This window comes from Chrysemys picta, chromosome 17 (assembly GCF_011386835.1).
Source record: "Chrysemys picta bellii isolate R12L10 chromosome 17, ASM1138683v2, whole genome shotgun sequence".
NCBI lineage: Eukaryota > Metazoa > Chordata > Testudines > Emydidae > Chrysemys > Chrysemys picta.
Window position 1 is genome coordinate 13,470,406 of NC_088807.1, and position 22,537 is coordinate 13,492,942.

Sequence of the window (22,537 nt, forward strand, 5' to 3'; positions counted from 1 at the left end):
GGTCGCTGATCTTGGTCAGGGATCGAGAGAACCTTTTTTCTTTTACTGGGGTTTTGGTTTTCATAACCATTCATCCCCATAATGAGTGGCACTGGTGGTGATACTAGGAAACTGGGGTGTCTAAGGGATTTGCTTGTGTGACTTGTGGGTAGCCAGTGGGGTGAAACCAAAATCCTCTCTGTCTGTCTGGTTTGGTTTGCCTTAGAAGTGGAAAAACCCCAGTCTTGGGCTATAACGGCCCCACTTTAAGCAATCTGTCCTGAATTGGCACTCTCAGTTGGGTCCCACCAGAACCAGCATCGTTACAAAGGGACCTCAAGAACTCATGAAGTCCAGCCCTCTGCACTGAGGCAGGTTGTTCTTCTCTGGATTTTCTCTAATTTGTTCACATCTTTCCTAAATGCTGAGTTCAAAACCCTGCTCCAAAGTGGGGTTCCAAACATGGGTCTCCCACATCCCAGGCAAATATTGAATTCCTGGGCAAAGATTGGGAGGGGCAGGCACTTGAGCTTTCATGAGTCAGGGCCAGAGGTCTGTATGGCATGCAGAGATGTGTGCCGAGCTTGCCAAAAAATACTCAGTGGAAGAGTTTTCAGTCAGAAAATGCTATTTCTTCAAAATTAAAACCTTTTGACAAGGGCGTGACCGGGATCCTAGTGGGGAGCCAGCTGTGGTCACTCAATTATGGAGAACTGCAAAGAATGGGGCAGACAATCCCCAAAAACCTGGTGGATATTCCAATACTTAGATTTCCCAAGCCAGCATAAAACAGCTTCTTTATTTCCTCACTGGTTATTCAGAAGTCCAAACAACACAGTTCCCTTAAAATGATCCAGCCTCAGGCCTCCATCTAGGCACCTAAGTCAAATATGATGATTTCTGAAAATCTTATTTCATCATATAAAAGAAAAGGTTCTTCCAATCCCAAAGGATCAGACACATTATCTCTCAGGTTCTTGAATATTCCAGATCTTACCCAAATACATGCTACAGCCAATTCTTATTAACCAAACAAAAATGTGTTAAAAAAACGACACAGAGAGAGAGAGAGAGAGAATGGTTAAAAGATATATACATACAGACATGAGTTCAATTAATTGAGGTTCAGATTCATAGCAGAGATTGTGAGCTTTGTAGCTGCAAAGAGTTCTTTCAGAAATAGTTCTTAGGTTATAGTCCAATGTCCAAATATCATATTCAGGGTGTACCAGCATAACTGGGACTTCAGTCTTGCGACTCAAACTTCCCCCGAAGAAGCCTAAGCAGATCTGAGATGACAGAATCAGTATCCAAGGATCTTTTATACAATTTCATGTCTTTTGACAAGTTGGAGATCCTCAGGGAACAAAAGGTAAGTAGGATGACTTTGAAGGAGGTCCATACTTGGTACTTAGCTATACAAATTAACATAAGGCCATTTGCTTGTTCCTCCCCCATTCACAGTACATGTCAAAGAGAGATGAATACTGAGATATCCTGTGTTTACAAGTAATTTAAATTATCAAATCTTCTTTTGACCTCTGAATTATCAGAATACAGCATAGAAAGGGACTGTGGATTACATTGTCCACCCTACTCATACATATGTAAATAGACAAAAACACAAACATTATCTCCCCACATGTCTTTTGAGGGTTATTTATTTTGCAGGATGTTTAACCCTTTCTATCCATGTGTCACACAAGGCTCTTCAGTCTTCCAGAATTGAAATGCTGCTGGATTATTGTTCCTTGCAAAATCTAAAATTTTGACTTTTCATCCTTATTCAGGATGTGAAAGATCAGAATTTCTCACAGGACAGAAATACTGTGTCCCCAGGAGCTCTTGAAGCACAGATATCATTAGTATCGCTCTGGCAGGAGTCAGTAAGTGATGCTGTTACACAAAGTTTTACATCAGCTTTTCCTTTTCGTGGGGGGGGTGCACACAACCTTTGCAGACATTCTGTGTAGGGTTTGTTTGCTGATGCAGACGCTTTGGGGGAAGCTGGCACAAACAGCCAGGTTTGGGCTCTGCTAAAGTCTGTTCCTGGGGCATGGTTGCTCCCTGGGAACCGGGCACTGGTGCTGGGCTGAGATTCCTGAAAGAGGGGTTTGCCTGCATGCTGTTTGTGACACCTCTGTTCCAGGACTGGAGCACAGAGTGTAAATAACTAATTACATGGAGAGAAAGAACTTGTGAGCCCAGGTGTGATGATGCATCTGGTCCCTCCTTTCAGAGCAACAAATACAGTGAGTGCAGAGGGAAGAAATAATTCACTGACTGCAGGGTTAGCGGGGGCGGGGGCGGGGGGGGAGGTCAGTGAACTCCAGATGAAACTTGCCCATCAAAAGGGTTTGGGATTCCCCCTTTGAAAGAGCCATTAACCTGCCCTGCAAAGATGCAGTTCGGCTCAGCAATTCTGGTTAAAGCCTGAGAGATCTGTAGGGAGACAGAGTACCGCATTGGATGAGCCCATCACCCTGTTGTGTCACCGTGTGTTTCTGCTACATCCATTGTCCTGGTGATCACACTCAGACTGGGGGTTGCCCAGCCCAGGACTTGTCTTTCCCCAATTAGAGACCCATGAATAAAGAAACACTTCCGAATCATTTATGTTGAGGGAGGGTTCCCTGTGACAAATTTAGAACAAAGATGTCATGTTAGAAGTTTTTCATTTCAGATTTTGAAAATTGATGAATTTCAGTGCTTGGATTTTCAGGGGGTTGATATTTAATTGTTGTCGGTTCACCCCCTTTCCCGTGATGCTGAGTTGCTGGGCAGCACTGACCTGGGATACAGACACACACACACATGGACACACACACACACACACGCACGCACGCACCTTACCAGTGATACTGAGGTGCTGGGCAGGGCTGAGCTGGGATCTGGTCACCTGGTTCTTGCTGTCCTTGATCTCGGACCCACTGGAGTAATTTCCACATGGTCAAAGTCATAGGTGAGTTTCCCCAATAAGCCCCTCTGGGACGAAACCACCTTCCTGCTTGACTCTCCCCTGCTGTGAGACACCCTGAATAGCTGATGGGTCCTCTGCTTCCCCCATGTCCCTGCTCCCGAAGTGACAGTGCCCTCTGCAGATACAGGACGGCTCTGGAAGTGTAACACCGCATCACCTTCCCCAGCCCCATGCACCGAACAGGATTCACATGCAGGCACCTGGGAACCAGGGCTCCCCTCTCTCTTCAACACACAGGATCATGGGGCATAGTTCCAGTCCCACACATCCCACCAGGGACACCCCTGCCTGCTCCATGAGGCTGTGCCAGGCACTGTGCAGAGCCCTGATCCCCCCCCAGGTCCCCTCTGGGCTGGTGAGGCCCATTTGGGTGGCCTGGAGGGTTCTCATGCCCAGAGGGGCTCAGCACTGAGCGTCTCTGCACGGAGCTCTGCTAACAGGCCGGCAACACCTACGTTCATCCCCGGCCCTGTTAACTGAGCTCAGCCCCTCACTTCCCCAGCAGAACCTGCAGCAGGGAACGTGCTACAGACAGACAGAGGGTCGGGCCCAGACCTGATAGGGACGTTTGAGTGTCAGGCCGAAAACAAAACCCTCGATCCCAACCCCATCCGGTCGGTAACAGAACCAGAGCCCAGCCTGTAGGGTTACCATATTTTAATTTAAAAAAAGGAGGAGACTTCACGGGGCCCCGGCCCCACCCCAACTCCGCCCTTTCCCCGCCTGCCCTGCCCCTTCCCCAAAGTCCCGGCCCCAACTCTGCCCCCTCCCCTGAATGCTCCGTCCCCTGCTCCTCCCCCTCCCCTGCTTCCCGTGAATCAAATGTTCGCGGGAAGCCTGAAACAGGGAGGCAGCAGGTAAGCTGGGGATGGGGCAGTGGCGGGGCGTGAGGAGGCGCGGCCCAGTCCAGCCCCCCCGTCCGAGTGGCTCCCTCCGGCGGCCAGCCGGCCCCGGCCAAGATGCTCTGGTCCCGGCGTCTTCCGCCCGTCTCGGCTCAGGCCCTTGGGCACCGGCCCTGGCTCTGGCAGCTCCGGCCCAGTTAGGCTTGGGTCCCAGTTCCGGCAGAGTGTCTCCGGCCTGGCACCGGCCCTGGCCGAGCACCGCCGGCCGGCGGCTCTGGCCCGGCACCAGCCGAGCACCACCGGCCAGCGGCTCCAGCACGGCACCGGTCCTGGCCGAGCACTGCCAGCCCCAGCGGCCCGGGCACCCCTGGCCCCAGAGGCTCGGGCACCCCCGGCCCCGGTCCCAGTTCCGGCAGAGCGGCTCCGGCTGAGCGCTGCCGGCCCAAGCGGCTCGGGCACCCCCGGCCCCGGTCCCAGTGGCTCCGGCCGAGCGGCTCCGGCCCGGCACCGGCGCCAGCCCTGACCGAGCACCGCAGGCCACAGTGGCTCCGGCCACAGTGGCTCCAGCCCGGACCCAAGCCCCATGACCCGTCCCTCCCTATTTTCCCGGACATGTCCGGCTTTTTGGGATTTCCTCCCAGACAGGGATTTGAGAACCAAAAAGCCCAACATGTCCAGGAAAATCCGGACGTATGGTAACCCTACCAGCCTGGATCCCAGCTTACTGTCGCTGGCCCCTCAGTAACAGGGAGCCCTGGGGCTGGACCCCAATAATCCCCCATCCCGCAGAGGCAGCAGCCCTCCCAGCTCTCTCTGCCTCCAGGCTGAGCTGACGCCCCATGAGCACCGTCCCCCAAGCCCAGCCCATCCTGACTCCATGTGCCTGGCGTGGGGAGCTGGGCCCAGTGACACACCAGGGGTTTGAATACAGCCAAATGCCAGGTCACAGCTCCCAACAAAGAACGCCGGCCAGACCTGCAGCCTGGGGCCTGGGCCGGGACAGCAGGGACCCGGGGAAGGATTTAGGGGCCCCAGGGGACAAGTAACTCCACATGAGCTCCCAGGGCACTGCTGGGGTAGCAGGGCTGACCCAGCCTGTCCCCCCTCACAGCCCCCAAGTAGCCATGGCCGCCAGCTCTTGGTACCCTTTCCCCTTCCCCTATTCTGCCCCCCCCTGCTGTGTCAGCCCCCTGCCCCGGCCCCTCGCCCGTTCTGCGCCCCCCACCCACTGCCGGTGTCCCCTCACAGACCTCCGGCCCCTCCCCCATTGCACCCCCCAGCTTTTCTCCCCTCACAGACCTCCCGCCCCTCCCCCGTTCTGCCCTCCAGCACCTCTGGCCTTTCCCCCTCACACACCCCCAGTAGCCATGGCTGCCACCTCCCACTGCTCCCCAAGGGAAGGAAACCTCTGGCTGCCCTTAGTTACCATGGCTGCCCACTCAGCCCCTGCAGCCCTCACATGCTGCTCCCTGGCTAAGATGGACACCTCAACTGGGGCGGGGGAGTTAACAATCCTGTTCCCCCAGACTGTCTAGAGTTGCAGGGAGAGGGGGAGGGGTGACTGTGGGGTTGGGGCCATTATGGGGCAGGGAATGTGGGGCATGGGGGGCTGTAGGAGGGAAACTGAGCGAATTGAAAACAAAATGGGGGACCCTGAGGCTGAGATGGCTGGAGCTGAGGGGAGGTGAGGAAGGGAGGCTATTGGGGGTAGAAAATGCGCCCAGGGGCATTCAGTGGTGCCAGCTGCCTCCTCGCTCCTCAGACCCCCCAACAATCCTGCCCCCCAGCTCTGATCTTCTGGGAGGAGAAGCCTGTCTGCCCTCAAACTCCTGTCCCCCATCCCGGACCCTCTCCCCTCAACCCCCCTCCCGACACCTTCAACCTACTTCCCTCAAGCTCCCGGCTCCCCCCATCCTGCTCCCCACAAACACCTGCCCTGGGGGGTGGGGGGGAGGCAGACGAGCTGGCAGCTAAATCACTCTGCACCCTGTTGTGTTCATGGAAACCCCCAGCCCCTGCCCCACACTGAACAGGGTTAAACACGGGCCGGGGGCAGGATCCAGAGCCCGCAGCCTGCTCAGCCCCACTGCAAACCTGCCATTGATTCCTGGGACCGGCTGTTACAGACACAATAGAGCAGGAAACCAGGGGAGCCTTGGCAGGCGCCATGTGAAATGAGAGGTTTGTTCCAGCCCCAGCCCGTTCACTGGAGCAAGTTTGTAGCCAGAAAATCCCCCAGGTTTGGGCGTCTCCCCACTGGGCCCGGAGATGCTAGTGACTGTGCTGGGGGGCCAGAGGATCCAGCAGAGCTGGGCTAGAGCCGGCATCACCGCAGCTGCTGTTAAAGTCCGAACTCGTTTCCTCCTGGGTTGGGGGTTCAGCCGGGGGAGGGGCGATGGTGTTGGGGTCCCTCTCTCCAGCCGCTCTGCTCAAGACATCTCCGCGGAGCAGGGTCCAGATGGCTTGGGGGGCCCAGGGGACGGGGGGTGGCAGCCACGATGGTGAAGTGAGTCTCTTTCCTTAAGGCCCCCAAAAGGGTGGTGGGTGGCAAAGCCCATCCCCGCAATATTTTGTCCACCAATGAGGTCTCGTTTCTGACACCCCAATTTTGAGTCACAGATTTCCCTTCCCCGCTTCTCCCGTGTCCCAGGCGTACTCCTGACCTGGCCCGTGCATTCCTTCCAGTGGCCGCTCGAGTTGGACTAATCCCATCTTTCTGTCTCACTTTTGCAACTTTCATTCTTTCGGGGTCTCATGATGCTGCCCAAAATTCTCACTCACCTTCCTCAGCTGAACCCACCACGAGGGGAAATTTGGAGGCTCTGTTATCACAGATGCCCCCTGGGGTGGGGAGATTTGGGGGGGGCAGGGGAGAAGGAAGCTCTGGGGGTTTGTTCAATGGACATAGAGGCAGGGGCAGGTCTAGGGAGAAAGGGGGAGAGAAAAGGGGCTGGGGAACCCTGCTGCAGAGAGAGGAGGGGGACAGACACCTGGGGGGGCAGTAAGTGCCGTTATTCCAGTGCCAGAGCCAGATGCAACGTTCCAACACACAGGGGGGCTGGGTGTTACCCCCACAAAATTGTCTGTTACTCACATTCTAGGGCACCCACCCTTACCCTGTTCTTAGGGCTCAGGTGTAACCCTATCAATTTAAGTACCCACCTGTACCCAATTCCTAGGACTCAGGCGTAATTTTCTGCGGTTTTGCAGAACCTTTCACCAATGACAGAGCCTTACACATTAATGGCCTTATTCTTCATTTATTGACAATCACAAAAAACAGACTGCACTTGCTAAGCATATAACAATGCTCATCACTCCCAATAAGACAGATGAACTTTTCTTGATCAGGTCCATCTGGGGCATCCCGTTTCTCCACGGTGTCATTGGCAGAGTGTTGAGGTCTGACAGCTCTGTTCTTGGCACTGTGTCCTGGAGTTGGTTCCCAAAGAATTTCCTTTTCGATCCCAGTTTATATAGTTGTCATAACTATAAAGGGAAGGGTAACAGCCCTCCTGTGTACAATACTATAAAATCCCTCCTGGCCAGAGACTCCAAAATCCTTTTACCTGTAAAGGATTAAGAAGCTCAGGTAACCTGGCTGACACCTGACCCAAAGGACCAATAAGGGGACAAGATACTTTCAAATCTTGGGGCGGGGGGGGGGGGGAAGGCTTTTGTTTGTGCTCTTTGTTTTAGGGGAAGTTTGCTCTTGGGACTAAGAGGGACCAGACATCAATCCAGGCTCTCCAAATCTTTCTGAACAAGTCTCTCATATTTCAAACTTGTAAGTACAGCCAGGCAAGGCGTGTTAGTTTTATCTTTGTTTTCTCAACTTGTAAATGTACCTTTTGCTAGGGTGTTTACCTCTGTTTGCTGTACTTTGAACCTAAGGCTAGAGGGGGGTCCTCTGGGCTCTTTAAGTTTGATTACCCCTGTAAAGTTATTTTCCATCCTGATTTTACAGAGATGATGTTGACCTTTTTCTTTAATTAAAAGCCTTTTTAAATAACCTGATTGATTTTTCCTTGTTTTTAGATCCAAGGGGATTGGGTCTGGATCCACCAGGAGTTGGTGGGAGAAAGGAGGGGGGATGGTTAATTTCTCCTTCTTTTAAGATCCAAGGGGTTGGATCTGTGTTCACCAGGGAGTTGGTGGAAGAGTCTCTCAAGGCTACCCAGGAAGGGAGTTAGCCCATTGGGAGTGGTGGCAGTGGACCAGATCTAAGCTGGTAGTTAAGCTTAGAAGTTTTCATGCAGGCCCCCACATCTGTACCCTAAAGTTCAGAGTGGGGAAGGAGCCTTGACAATAGTGAAACTTGAGTCCTGCTTAGCTATACCTTAACCAAACATTATACTAAAATTTTACTAACCAATCCTAACACAATTCTCTAACCAATCATACCTCACCACCTTAATTAATTTACAACTAGCAAAATTAATTATGTAACAGACAGAAATAGTCAAAGAACCAGACAGAGATCATCCAGACAAACAATAGGGAAGTGGGGACCATAATGACAGAACAATAAAGAAATGAGGGGTCCACAACCACAGCTATTGATAAGTTTCAGAGGGGTAGCCGTGTTAGTCTGTATCAGCAAAAACAACTAGGAGTCCTTGTGGCACCTTAGAGACTAACAGAGACCTTGATTACATTGAATTCATTAGCACTACAAAAGTGATTTTTTCCTCCCTTGGTATTCACCTCTTCTTGTCAACTGTTGAGAATAGCCCACTTCCACCTTATTGAATTGGCTCATTAGCACTGACCCCTCCACTTGGTAAGGCAACTCCCATCTTTTCATATGCTGTATATTTACACCTGCTTACTGTATTTCCCACTCCCACAGAAGCTTATGCCCAAATAAATGTGTTAGTCCCCAAATAAATTTGTTAGCTATTGAGAAGTGATTTCTTGCCAAACAGGATGTTATCAAAGTAAGTTTTCTTGAAACATCTTAAGATCTGTTTCTTTATCTGGCGATAGTGGGTACCATTAGGACAGGGTCTCCTTCTTAACAGCCTGATATTACATTATTTTAATATCATTTAGATGGAATGTGAGGATTTGACTTCCTGCTTCTCAGCTAATGGCCGCTGCTCTTTTAATGTGGCTGCAGACAAAGGCCTTAGGTTTTAGGCCTTACAATATAGCTACAGGCCAAAAAATATGGCTAGAGGACAAGACCTTATCCTTACAGTGGTCTCTCTCGCGCGTTGCTGGGATTCTGTGGGATGTGGGGGCCCAGATCGGGCCTGGGCGATGAGCCTTGATGATACTGAGGGATTTAACTACCCAGCCGCCAGTTGGGAAAACGCTAGGTAGGGTGACCAGGTGTCCAGTTTTCGATTGAAACACCCAGTTGAAAAGGGATCCTGGCAGCTCTGGTCAGCACTGTTGACCAGGCCATTGACTGTCCGGTTGGCAGTGCTGCACAGGGGCTGACAGGTTCCCTTGTAGCCTCCACGCCATATGGCTCCTGGGAAGCCGCCAGCATGTCCCCCTTCCGGCTCCTACATGTAGGGGCAGCCAGGGAGCTCCGCAAGCTGCCCCAGCCCCAAGTGCCACCCGTGCAGCTCCCATTGGCCGGGAACCACAGCCAATGGGAGCTGCAGAGGCAGTGCCTGCGGATGGGGCAATGCACAGAGCTGCCTGGCCGCGCCTCCGCATAGCAGCTGGAGGAAGGACATGCTGCTGCTTCTGGGAACTTTTTGAGTTAAGTACCACCCCTGAACCCCAACCCCTGCCGGACCCCAACCCTCTGCCCCAGCCACAGCCCTGATCCGCCCCCCGGACCCCTCAGTCGACCCCGGGACAGAACTGGCCCAGCTAGGCCAGAGAGTAAGACCCCGGCGCCTTCCAGGGTCTGCTCTGTTGGGAGCCCAACATGCCCAGCACAGAGGCTGGTGCTGCGGGGCCAGGGATCAGGGGTTCGATATTGGAGTACAGCTGTCAGGTTGGGAGTGGTGGTGGTGGTGGGGACCTCTGACGCAGGGGTTTTGGGGGGCAGGGGGTTTTGTGCCGGCATCTCAGCTCCCTGAGGGGAAGCGGCTCATCCCCTGGGTAGATTCTCTTCTCCACATGGCTGGATCCAGGCTCCTGGGGGCACAGAGAGACGACAGGTTAGGGGGGCCTGTGTCGCCCTGGGACCAGCCATTGGGGGAGCAAGGGGCACAGAAGGGGGGGTCACCTCACCTAGAGCACCCCTTTGGGCGGCTGTAATAGGCCTTTGCCAGGATCAGACCCAGGACGAGCAGGACCACGGCACCCAGTCCCAGGCGGGCAATGTTGGCATCGGTAAAATCCGATGCTGTGGGGGGAAGGGGAGAGTCACTCAGTGGAGGGACATGCTGGCCACTTCCCAGGAGCTGTCTTAGGTCAGCGCTGGCTGGACCCCGCACCCCTAACCCCCCTGCCACACTCAAACTCCCTCCCAGAGCCTGCACTCCGCACCTCCTCCCACGCCCCAACCCCTGACCTAACCCGGAGCCCCCTCCTGCACCCAAACCCCTCAGCCCCGGCTCCACCCCAGAGCATGCACCCCAAGCCAGAGGCCTCACCTCCTCCAGCAGCCCATCCACCTGCCCCAGGCCAGATCCCCCTCCCGCACCCAAACCCCTCAGCTCTGGCCCCACCCCAGAGCCTGCACCCCCAGCCAGAGCCCTCACCCCCTCCTGCACCCCAATTCCCTGTCCCAGCCCAGTGAAAATGAGCGAGTGAATGAGGGTGCTGATGGGCTCCTCAGTGCAGCAGAGACAGGCAGAACCAGACCCGAGGTCTGTACGCTGAGTCTGGGCAAACTCCAGTGAGAAAGAAAGCAGCAGTTTCTCCCCGTGCGGGGGATTAACCCCTGGCACCAGCTCCCCAGGGAAGTGGGGGAGTCACGGCCAGGCCAGAGGCCTTTCTGGGGAATGCTTTAGTCAAACACAAGTGACTGGGCTCAGTGCAGGGGAGCTAGGGGAAGTTCTCTGCTCTGGGCTGTCATGGGGTCAGACTGGATGGGCTAATGGTACCTCCTGGCCTTCAACTCTGTGGAGCTGTGACGGTAAACCCAGACTCTGCCGACTCCTAACTCTGGCCCATCCCCAGCACCGAACCTCCCAGGGTTGGATTCTCCAGACAGCCCTTCTCCCTGCTCCCAGGACCCCTCGGGTCTGTAGCGCTAAGGCAGCAGAGATGTCACAGCTTCTGCCTGACCTGCTCTGTCCCTTCCTCAATCTGATATTTGTCACCGCTCCCCATTTCCTGCTCTGCACCACCCCCCTTCCCTGCCCTGGCCACAGCATCTCTATTTAGGGCTGGAGGACTGAGAACTGAGGGGGCCTGGTTTACTTGTTTGTCTAAACATATCACTGAGGAAACGCCTCCTGTCCCATCTCTCTGCCTGGGGCCGGAGACAGCCCTCTGGCTAAAGGCACAGCTGGGTCAGAGTGAAAGGTCACTGGGTGATTGCTGGACCTGGGATGTTGGATGAGCCTGAAACTTTTGCCTCCACCCTGGTCTCTAGTCCCTGGTGATAGGGACCCAGCTCCCCTAGGGAGAAATTCACCCGCTGGGCTTAAGAAGGACATAAATGGGGCCTGGGCCTCATTTGGGATCCTCTGCATAGAGGTGAATTCCTCCCTCCTGCAGAGAACACCCACCATGAGACTGCTTAGTCTCCTCCACCCCGTCCTCCACACCCAGCTCCAGCCACTTCTGCCCTGACTGCCCCCACTCCCATTCTGGACTCCCGAGGGGTCTGCTGTGCCTGCTGGCAGGGGAGTACCAAGGCACTGCCGGATGGGGAAGAACACGAGACGGTTGAGAAAGAGAAGTGACCTCTGAGCAGGTGGGAACCAGAATCAGTGTCACTAAGCAAGTGGGGGAACCAGGGCAAAAGACCAAAGAAACATGTGGGAGTCTTGTGAATAGACGTTAACACCTCTGCGGGAAGCCAGACAGCCAAGGGTCTCACGGGAAACATGTCAGGAGCACAAGTTTTGCAGAGCAACTTTACATAGTAATTGATGCAGTAACTGATTGTCCTGGGATGGTGGCTGAGCACATTTCACCCCTGGGATGGAGTCAGCTCTGCAGAACAGCTGGCCAGGGGATGTTTGGGGGAGCTCAGCTGCTCAGGTGAGGGTCAGTGGAACACATGGTGACTCTACCTATTCTAAGCAGAGCATAGAAGGCGACAGGGTAAATATGTTTTGCATTTTTAAAAATATCATTGTTTCAAGACTATTTGTGAAGATTTTTTTTTTGATATTTCCCCCCTTTTTTTTTGCCAAAAAGCTGAAACTTTAAAAAAGTTCTCTGCACACATTTTTTTTAAATGTAATTTTTTTTCTTTTAAATTTAGTTTTTATAAAACTCCAAAAAACAGTTTTATTTTTGTGTTTGAAAAATTGGGAACTTTAGAAAAAATGAAAATGTTTGACAAAAACTCTCATTTTCAAAAGTCTGTCATTTTTACATCACAGCATTGTTGCGGCTCTGCCCAGAGTGACCCCTGGGGCTGTGGGTCAGGCTGAGCTGCTGGCACCCTTGGATGGCAGCCAGGCCCTGCTTGGAGCTCAGACAATGCTGCCCAGAAAGGAGCTGATCCAAAGCCCCTTGGTGTGAATGGAAAGACTCCACTGACTTCACTGGCCTGGGGATCAGGCCCCTGTGTAAGAAGGTCGGTTCTCTTGTGACAGGGCAGGGCAGAATTAGACCCGATTCTCCAGACCTGGTGAGGATGTTAATGGAGACAGACGCTGCAGGATTACAGAGCAATCGGTTGCTGCTCAGAAGATGGAAGAGAGGGGAGTGTTGGTGCCCGAAGCTGTGGCTCCTGCTTAGTGATTCTCTGCTTACCCAGTCCAGCTGCTTTGTGCAGCTGCACAGGGAGGGAACCGCTGGATGAGCCGACAGGTCCCTGAGCATCTGCAGAGTCGCCTGATCAGACACCTCTTCCCCCACCCAGCAGTGAGCTCTCCCCGGCCTGACCACGAGTAGCAGCCCAGCGGAGCGGGGGCGAATCACACACTGTGATGTGGGATTGAAGAACCCACTCACATGCTATTATTTTTGTCCTCACACTTTAACCTGCCTCATTCTGTTTTTCTCTCCATTTAGTCTGTTCTCATGAGGTTTCCAGGGCAGTTTATTTTCATAGTCGTAGATTTAAAGGCCAGAAGGGGCCAGTTTAACTAGTCAGAATGTCTGTACAGCCCAAGCCAGAGAGCCTGCCTGACGGATCCCTGCATTGAGCTGCTAACTTCTGGCTCAGCCAGAGCATGTCTGGTAGCAAGAGACGTCCCCTCTTGGTTTAAAGACTCCAAACAGGCTCACATTTCTAAATGTTAAGGGGGGAGGGATAGTTCAGTGGTTTGAGCATTGGCCTGCTAAACCCAGAATTGTTAGTTCAATCCTTGAAGGGGCCATCTGGGGTAAAAATCTGTCTGTGGATTGTTTCTGTTTTGAGCAGGGGGTTGGACTAGATGACCTCCTGAGGTCCCTTCCAACCCTGATATTCTATGATTCTATGACTGTGGTTGATCAGTGCAAGAGGGGACCAGGGGGAAGGAAGATGTTGGACAGGGACAAAGTAACTGGAGATGGGCCCTGAGGTTTCGCTCCAGCTGCAGATCTTCATCTGACCTTCCCCAGAGTTTGGGGGTATGGACTTGGGGTTCTGGTTTGGACCTATGATAGAGACAGCCCCAAAGTCTAGGTGTGGGGAGTCTCCCTCTGAGCAAAAGTGCAATAGGTACCAGATACGATGATCCAGTGTCTGACTGAAGAGGGAAGAAGACGCTCTATCTGGGGTGCCTGAGCCACCTAATGGGCAATGGGCAAGAGATGTGTAGATCTGGTGTGTACCCAGGGCCTGACACTGACAGACTGACTGGGTAGCTAGGCCAGCCACAGACATACGCAGGACAGACTGTTGCAAAGGATATTGGAAAGTTTAACACTCCAGTTCAGAGTATAACCCACAGCAGATTGTAAGGGCAGGGATTGTGCTGTATGATACCTGACTGTATCATACAGCCCACCAAGGTACTGAGGAAACAACACATTCGTAATGATGAGTACACCAGGGCCCACTGAGCATTTTAAATCAAGACCGATTTTCAATAGAAATGTAGATTTTTGACTAAACAATGTATTGTATTTTATTTTATTTATTTGTGGAGTCTCTGCTTTCTTTGAACATTTTTTATTTTTCGTTGGAAAACCAAAAACCCCCAAATATTTTTGTTTTTGGAAGTTTTCAGCTGAAAATCTTCAGCTTTCAGTGGCTGAAATCTAATATTCCCCTCCCCCTCACACACACTTTTCAGGTTATCAGCTTTTCAATGAAAAGTTAAAATTTTATTGTTGAAAATTTCAATGGAAATTCATTTAAAGTTTCCACAGGGGGGAAAAACATCCATTTTCTGCCCTGCCCCAGAGTGCGCCATGTTTAAGCCCTCCATGGTCGCAGGTGGAATCTGCCAATGTTTTGTTCTGCCCTATGCCCACAGGACTCCCCTGTGAGCTCCTAGAGGTTAATGCACATTTGTCTGAAGTTCTGTGTGACGAGTGTGGGAATGTGAGTGCAGGCCTTGCTGGAGCTCTAGGCATAACTACCAGTATGAACCAAAGGCTGTGAACTGAAGTAGGCCTGACCTTGAGAGAATAGTAACACACTGGGTATTGGCTAACCAAGTAATCACACTCCTGACCTGAGAGGATGGTACAGAGACACACAGAGTTTTCAAGTAACTCCTTTAAATACAGGATTAAGAGATGGCACAGGAACAGACCGACTGCTCCTAAGGATAAAGAGGGACTGACAAGATAATGGATAAGGATGTTTGTTCGAACTACAAGGAACAAGGAGAAACAGTGGTGATAAGGGTAGTAATGATAAGATCTAAAGTGGAATATGTGACTTCTTTATATCAGTGTATAAAAGGAGAAGTCCTAGGAGAGGCATCTTTGTACTAGTCTAGACACAGCACTCTGGTGTGCTGATTGAACTGGTACCTTGTCACAGGAATACATGTCTTAGTGGATCTACAGATCCTATGGGGCACTAGGACTGTAGATCAGGGTGCAGGGAGAGTGTAACTCAAGGGGCAGGCAGGGGGGTTGCTCAGGGTGCAGGGATGGGGTAGCTAGGGCCAGTGTCCAGGCAGGGGGGTAGCTCAGGGTGCAGGGATGGGGTAGCTAGGGCCAGTGTCCAGGCAGGGGGGTAGCTCAGGGTACAGGGATGGGGTAGCTAGGGCCAGTGTCCAGGCAGGGGGGTAGCTCAGGGTGCAGGGATGGGGTAACTCATTGGGAAGGCAGGTGGGTAGCTGAGGGCGCAAAGAGAAGGGCAGTTAGGAGCTGTGTAGAGGCAGGGGGGAATCTCACCGTGAACAGAGAGAGATAGCTAGGGGCTGTGCATGGGAATGGGGGTAGATCAGGATGCAGGAAGGGGGTAGCTAGGGGCTGTGTGCTAAAGGTCAAGGAAAAACTTTTTCACTAGTTGGGTGGTGAAGCACTGGAATGGGTCACCTAGGGAGGTGGTGGAATCTCCTTCCTCAGAGGTTTATAAGGTCAGGTTTGGCAAAGCCCTGGCTGGGATGATTTCGCTGAGGATTGGTCCTGCTTTGAGCAGGGGATTGGACTAGATGACCTACTGAGGTCCCTTCCAACCCTGATATTCTATGCTTCTATGATAGGGTAGCTCAGGGTGTAGGGTGGGGTTAACTGGGGGCTGTGTAGGGGCAGAGGGTAGCTGAGGGTGCAGGGAGGGGGTATGTCAGGGTGCAGGGAGGGGGTAGCTCAGGGTGCAGGGAGTAGCTAAGGGCTGTGTGCAGGCAGGGGGTAGCTGAGGGTGTAGGGAGGGGGGAGCTCAGGGTACAGGCAGGGGGTAGGTCAGGGTACAGGAGGTAGCTAGGGTGTGTGTGCGGGCAGGGGGTAGCTGAGTGTGTAGGGAGGGGGTAGGTCAGGGTGCCGGGAGAGGTTAGGTCAGGGTGCAGGGAGGGAGTAGCTAGGGGCTGTTTGTGGGCACGGGGTGGCAGGGGGTAGCTGAGGGGGTGGGTCAGGGTGCAGGCACGGGGTAGCTCAGGGTGCAGGGAGGGGTAGCTAGGAGCTTTGTGCTGGCAGGGGGTAGCTGAGGATGTAGGGAGTGGGTAGCTCAGGGAGCAGGGCGGGGGTAGGTAGGGGTTGTGTGCGGGCAGGGGGTAGGTCAGGGTGCCGGGAAGGGTAGCTAGGGGCAGTTTGTGGGCACAGGGCAGCTAAGGGTGCAGGCTGGGAGTAGCTGACAGTGTAGGGAGGGGATACGTCGGGTGCAGGCAGGGGGTAGCTCAGGGTGCAGGGACGTGTTGCTAGGGGCTGTGTGTGGGCAGGGGGTAGCAGAGGGTGTAGGCAGGGGGTAGTTGATGGTGCAGGGAGGGGATAGCTGGGCGTGTAGGGAGGGGGTAAGTCAGAGTGCAGGCAGGGGGGTAGCTCAAGGTGCAGAGACGTGTAGCTAGGGGCTGTTTGCGGGCAGGGGATAGCTCAGGGTGCAGGGCAGGAGTAGCTAGGGGCTATGTGCGGGTAGGGGGTAGCTGAGGGTGCAGGGAGGGGGTAGCTGTTGGTGCAGGGAGGGGGTAGCTCTGGGTGCAGGCAGGGGGTAGCTAAGGGTGCCGGGAGGTGGTAGGTCAGGGTGCAGAGAGGGGTAGCTAGGGGCAGTTTGTGGGTACAGGGCAGCTGAGGGTGCAGGCTGGGGGTAGCTCAGGGTGCAGGGAGGGGATAGCTGAGCGTGTAGGGAATGGGTAGGTCAGGGTGCAGGCACGGGGGTAGCTCAGGGTGCAGGGCAGGGGTAGCTAGGGGCTGTTTGCGGGCAGGGGCTAGCTGAGCGTGCAGGGAGGGGGTAGCTCAGGGTGCAGGGCAGGGGTAGCTAGGAGCTGTGTGTGGGCAGGGGGGTAACTGAGGGTGTAGGGAGGAGGTAGGTCAGGGTGCAGGCAGGGGGGTAGCTCAAGGAGCAGAGATGGGTACCTAGGGGCTGTTTGCGGGCAGGGGGTAGCTGAGCGTGCAGGGAGGGGGTAGCTCAGGGTGCAGGGCAGGGGTAGCTAGGGGCTGTGTGTGGGCAGGGGGGTAACTGAGGGTGCAGACAGGGAGTAGCTGAGGGTGTAGGGAGAGGGTAGGTCAGGGTGCAGGCACGGGGGTAGCTCAAGGAGCAGGGATGAGTACCTAGGGGCTGTTTGCAGGCAGGGGGTAGCTGAGGGTGTAGGGAGAGGGTAGGTCAGGGTGCAGGGAGGGGGTAGCTAGGGGCTGTTTGTCGGCAGAGGGTAGCTGAGGTTGCAGGGAGGGGATAGGTCACGATGCAGGGAGGGGGTAGCTCAGGGTGCCAGGAGGTAGCTAGGGGCTGTGTGCGGGCAGGGGATAGCTGAGGGTGTAGGGAGGGGGTAGGTGAGGGTGACGGGAGGTGGTAGGTCAGGGTGCAGGGAGGGGGTAGCTAGGGGCTGTTTATGGGTACGGTGTACCTGAGGGTGCAGGCAGGTGGTAGCTGAGGGTGTAGGGAGGAGGTAGGTCAGGGTGCAGGTAGGGGGTAGCTCAGGGTGCAGGGCAGGGGTAGCTAGGGGCTGTGTGTGGGCAGGGGGTAGGTCAGGGTGCAGGGAGGGGGTAGCTCCGGGTGCAGGGCAGGGGTAGCTAGGGGCTGTGTGTGGGCAGGGGGGTAACTGAGGGTGTAGGGAGGAGGTAGGTCAGGGTGCAGGCAGGGGGGTAGCTCAAGCAGCAGGGATGGGTACCTAGGGGCTGTTTGCGGGCAGGGGGTAGCTGAGCGTGCAGGGAGGGGGTAGCTCAGGGTGCAGGGCAGGGGTAGCTAGGGGCTGTGTTTGGGCTGGGGGGTAACTGAGGGTGCAGACAGGGAGTAGCTGAGGGTGTAGGGAGAGGGTAGGTCAGGGTGCAGGCACGGGGGTAGCTCAAGGAGCAGGGATGGGTACCTAGGGGCTGTTTGCAGGCAGGGGGTAGCTGAGGGTGTAGGGAGCGGGTAGCTCAGGGTGCAGGCAGGGGGTAGCTCAGGGTGCAGGGCAGGGGTAGCTAGGGGCTGTGTGTGGGCAGGGGGGTAACTGAGGGTGCAGACAGAGAGTAGCTGAGGGTGTAGGGAGAGGGTAGGTCAGGGTGCAGGGAGGGGGTAGCTAGGGGCTGTTTGTCAGCAGGGAGTAGCTGAGGTTGCAGGGAGGGGGTAGGTCACGATGCAGGGAGGGGGTAGCTCAGGGTGCCAGGAGGTAGCTAGGGGCTGTGTGCGGGCAGGGGATAGCTGTGGGGGTAGGTGAGGGTGACGGGAGGTGGTAGGTCAGGGTGCAGGGAGGAGGTAGCTAGGGGCTGTTTATGGGTACGGTGTACCTGAGGGTGCAGGCAGGTGGTAGCTGAGGGTGTAGGGAGGAGGTAGGTCAGGGTGCAGGTAGGGGGTAGCTCAGGGTGCAGAGAGGGGGTATCTAGGGACTGTGTGTGGGCAGGGGGTAGCTGAGGGTGCAGGGAGGGCATAGCTAGGTGCTGTGTACGGGCAGGGGGTAGCTGTTGGTGCAGGCAGGGTGTAGGTGAGGGTGCAGGGAGGGGGTAGCTGGGGCTGCGTGTGGGCAGGGGGTAGGTCAGGGTGCAGGGAGTGGGTAGCTAGGGGCTGTGTGCGGACAGGGGGGTAGCTGAGGGTTCAGGAAGGGGGTAGGTCAGGGTGCAAGGAGGGGGTAGGACAGGGCGCAGGGGCTGTTTGTGGCCAGGGGGTAGCTGAGGGTGCAGGGAGGGGATAGCTGAGTGTGTAGGGAGAGGGTAGGTCAGGGTGCAGGCAGGGGGGTAGCTCAAGGTGCAGGGATGGGTACCTAGGGGCTGTGTGCGGGCAGGGGGTAGCTGAGGGTCTAGGGAGCGGGTAGCTCAGGGTGCAGGCAGGGGGTAGCTCAGGTTGCAGGGCAGGGGTAGCTAGGGGCTGTGTGTGGGCAGGAGGGTAACTGAGGGTGCAGACAGGGAGTAGCTGAGGGTGTAGGGAGAGGGTAGGTCAGGGTGCAGGGAGGGGGTAGCTAGGGGCTGTTTGTCGGCAGGGGGTAGCTGAGGTTGCAGGGAGGGGATAGGTCACGATGCAGGGAGGAGGTAGGTCAGGGTGCAGGTAGGGGGTAGCTCAGGGTGCAGGGAGGGGGTATCTAGGGACTGTGTGCGGGCAGGGGATAGCTGAGGGTGTAGGGAGGGGGTAGGTGAGGGTGACGGGAGGTGGTAGGTCAGGGTGCAGGGAGGGGGTAGCTAGGGGCTGTTTGTGGGTACGGTGTACCTGAGGGTGCAGGCAGGTGGTAGCTGTGGGTGTAGGGAGGAGGTAAGTCAGGGTGCAGGTAGGGGGTAGCTCAGGGTGCAGGGAGGGGGTATCTAGGGACTGTGTGTGGGCAGGGAGGGCATAGCTAGGTGCTGTGTACAGGCAGGAGATAGCTGTTGGTGCAGGCAGGGTATAGGTGAGGGTGCAGGGAGGGGATAGCTAGGGGCTGCGTGTGGGCAGAGGGGAGGTCAGGGTGCAGGGAGTGGGTAGCTAGGGGCTGTGTGCGGACAGGGGGGTAGCTGAGGGTTCAGGAAGGGAGTAGGTCAGGGTGCAGGGAGCGGGTAGGACAGGGTGAAGGGAGGGGGTAGCTAGGGGATGTGTGCGGGCAGGGGGGAAGCTGAGGGTGCAGGTAGGGGGTAGCTAGGGGCTGTTTGTGGCCAGGGGGTAGCTGAGGGTGCAGGGAGGGGGTAGGTCAGGGTGAAGGGAGGGGGTAGCTAGGGGCTGTGTGCGGGCAGGGGGGAAGCTGAGGGTGCAGGTAGGGGGTAGCTAGGGGCTGTGTGCGGACAGGGGGGTAGATGAGGGTTCAGGGAGCAGGTAGGTCAGGGTGCAAGGAGGGGGTAGCTAGGGGCTGTGTGCGGGCAGGGGGTAGGTCAGGGTGCAGGGAGGGGGTATCTAGGGGCTGTGTGCGGGCAGGGGCTAGCTGTTGGTGCAGGGAGGGGGTAGCTAGGGGCTGGGTGCAGGGAGGGGGTAGCTGAGGGTGCAGGGAGGGGGTAGCTCTGGGTGCAGGCAGGGGGTAGCTGAGGGTACATGGAGGGGGTAGCTGGGGCCATGTGCCAGGAGGAGTCCCCTGCCAGCGACAGACCAGGGTCCCCCTGCCTGGGCGGCTCTTACCGGCTGCGGGAGCTGAGGAGCAGCCGCATCCCCGGGCAGCAGCAGCAGACTGGGGACGTTCTGACCGCCCCGCTCCATGACACCAGCTGCAGCAGCAGCTTCCTGCATTGTGGGACTCCAGCGTCCCGCCTCCGACCTGGCCAAGGGCTGGGGCTCGGGGGCGGGGAGAGGAGAAAGTGTGGGAGGGGTGGAGCTGCCCTGGGGACTGCCCCTCATTACACAAGGGGACACGAGGTGTTCGGGGTTTCAGCCCCGCGATGTGGGGGGCCGGGGACCCCCTTGAGAATTCCTGACCTTGAGCATCCCTGACAGGGGTTTGTCCAACCTGTTGTCAATAACCTCCGAGGATGGGGTTTCCACAACCTCCCTTGAAAACTATTCCAGAGCTTAACTTCCCTTATCCTTAGAAAGTTTTTCCTAGTATCGAACCTAAACCTCCCTTGCTGCAGATTAAGCCCATTAGTTCTTGTCCTACCTTCAGAGGAACTGAGAACAATTGATCCCCATCCTCTCTATAACAGTCCTTCCTTAACAGATTTGAAGATGGCTATCAGGTTCCCTTCGGTCTATTTTTCTCAAACCTTAACATGCCATGTTTTTTTAACCTTCCTTCATACTTCAGGTTTTTAAACCACTGGCAAAAGGTTGGGACGGGCAGGCACTTTTAGGAAGCTGCCCTGAATAAAACATTTTCTATGACCAGAAACAGACTTTCCCGATTAACTAACCCACAGGCCAAAGGGCCAAAGGGCCCCTGACTGTTTGCTCCCCTAGTGATGTCACCGCGCCCTGCAATGCAAACACGGGGGTTACGCTGGCATTGCTCAGTCACGGCCAGATGCCTGAGCAAGCGTGGGGAACAGACAGGCTCTGCCTGCTGAGGCGCCAGTGCTGGAGAGGCACCATGCAAAATTCCCACCTTTGTGAGCCGGCCTGGAGTCCAGCTGGCCCAGGGACTGTGGGGCCCCAGTTTATTGGGTGTGTCTGGTTTTTATTAGCCAGACAAGGCGGGTAAGGTAAAACCTTCTATTGCACCAACTTCTGGTGAGAGAGACACTTTCCAGCTACACAGCTCTGCTATCCTGGGACCTACACAGCTACAACAATTTTTATTTTTATGGTAAGAGATGCTGGGGTAGTGAGGGCCTGAAGAGGAAGAACCAGTGGCCACCACTGCCAAAGGAAAGGCTGGCTAGCAACAGAGGTGGGATTGAAACCCACCCAATACATGCCCAATACAAAGGATCAGCCTTAACTCCTCAGCCACCATTTTACCTACTGGGGCATCTTTCACATGAGCTGTGATTTCATTACCTGAGACCACACACCCAAGTGACTGTAGAGAAGGAAACATAAGCTGGCCTGCAGGCATACCAAGCCCATAGCCACATCATGCAAGATGGCCAAGTGGATAAGGCCCCAGACTACAAATCTATTGTGCGCTGCTGTCCCCTTTGGTTGTGAGCCATCATGTCTTCTTTTTGTGGAGGGAGTCACTGAGTCACTCTTCTGAACCTCTTCACCTAGCGAAGCCGTACAGTCACCAAAAGAAGACTAAAAGATCCCCACAAATTGGGTGCCAAAGGATTTCCTACAGCGGCTAGGACTCAAAACCATCTTAAAGTAATGGGAATCAAGCATGAAGCATCTACACCACTGGTCTGCTTGCAGGCCTCCCCTGCTATGTCTGCTCTACCGTGGCTTGGGTGCCTGGCATTGGCTGACCAAGGAACAGCTGGTGGAAAGGGGGCCTTTTGGTTGATAAAGTGACCAAGCGGTTAAGGTGCTGGATTAACAATCTGTTGTGCTCTGCATGCCTGGGTTCAAAGGGTACTAAGAGCGCCACAGTGGATCACAAATTGAATGTGAGTCAACAATGTGATGAGGTCACAAAAAAGGCTAATGCTGTTCTGGGGATTAACAGGAGTGTTGTATATCAGATATGGGAGGTCACTGTCCTGCTCTCCTTGGAACTGGACTGTGTCCAATTCTGGGATCAGTGCTGTTTTAATTTTTTTTTTTTTTTTTTGTATCTATGTTGCTTTTTCTGTACACTGGCTTGTTTAGGTTGTGGTTTTCTTTTGGTTGCTGCACACGGTACTTTGTTATTGTAGTGTCAGAAACTGGATCTGTGCACATACTGGTTTGTTCTGATTTCCATGTCTTATTTCATATTTGTGCTGTTTATTGATGCCTTTGTGAAGCACACAGATGTTATTTGCCCTGGTTTTAGAGGGGCAAACTGAGGCACTCAGACAGGAGGGGACTTACCAAGCTTATACTGTGAGTGAGTGCCACAGCTGGGAATAGAACCCAGGAACCCAACAAGCCCTGGGCGTTAGCCCCAAGATCCTCTTCCCACCCTGTACAATGGCAAGTCTCATGTCTTGTCAGAGTATGGAACTGATACCATTGGCCATGGAAGCAAAACATAACTGGGGGCTGGAATCTGTCTGGATTAGAGTGCACCGGTAGTTACACCATAGCTAGGGTTGTGTTAAAGATATTGGTGTTTTGACAGTGGAAAAGTATGGTGAATATTGTGTGTTTTGAATAAGTTTTAATGAAACAAAACTTGGGTTAAAATCTTTAGTCAGTGATGGACTGTTTGGTGTACTG

General features: G+C 54.7%; 1 long non-coding RNA gene across 1 annotated transcript; it reads right to left on the bottom strand.

Moving 5' to 3' along the window:
* Positions 1–7,458: 7,458 nt before the first annotated feature.
* LOC135976297 (uncharacterized) lies at positions 7,459–20,059 on the bottom strand. Its single transcript, XR_010593457.1, has 3 exons — positions 19,919–20,059; positions 10,000–10,114; positions 7,459–9,903 (listed from the first exon to the last, which is right to left on the bottom strand). It is a non-coding gene; the product is annotated as an uncharacterized LOC135976297 (long non-coding RNA).
* Positions 20,060–22,537: the final 2,478 nt, after the last annotated feature.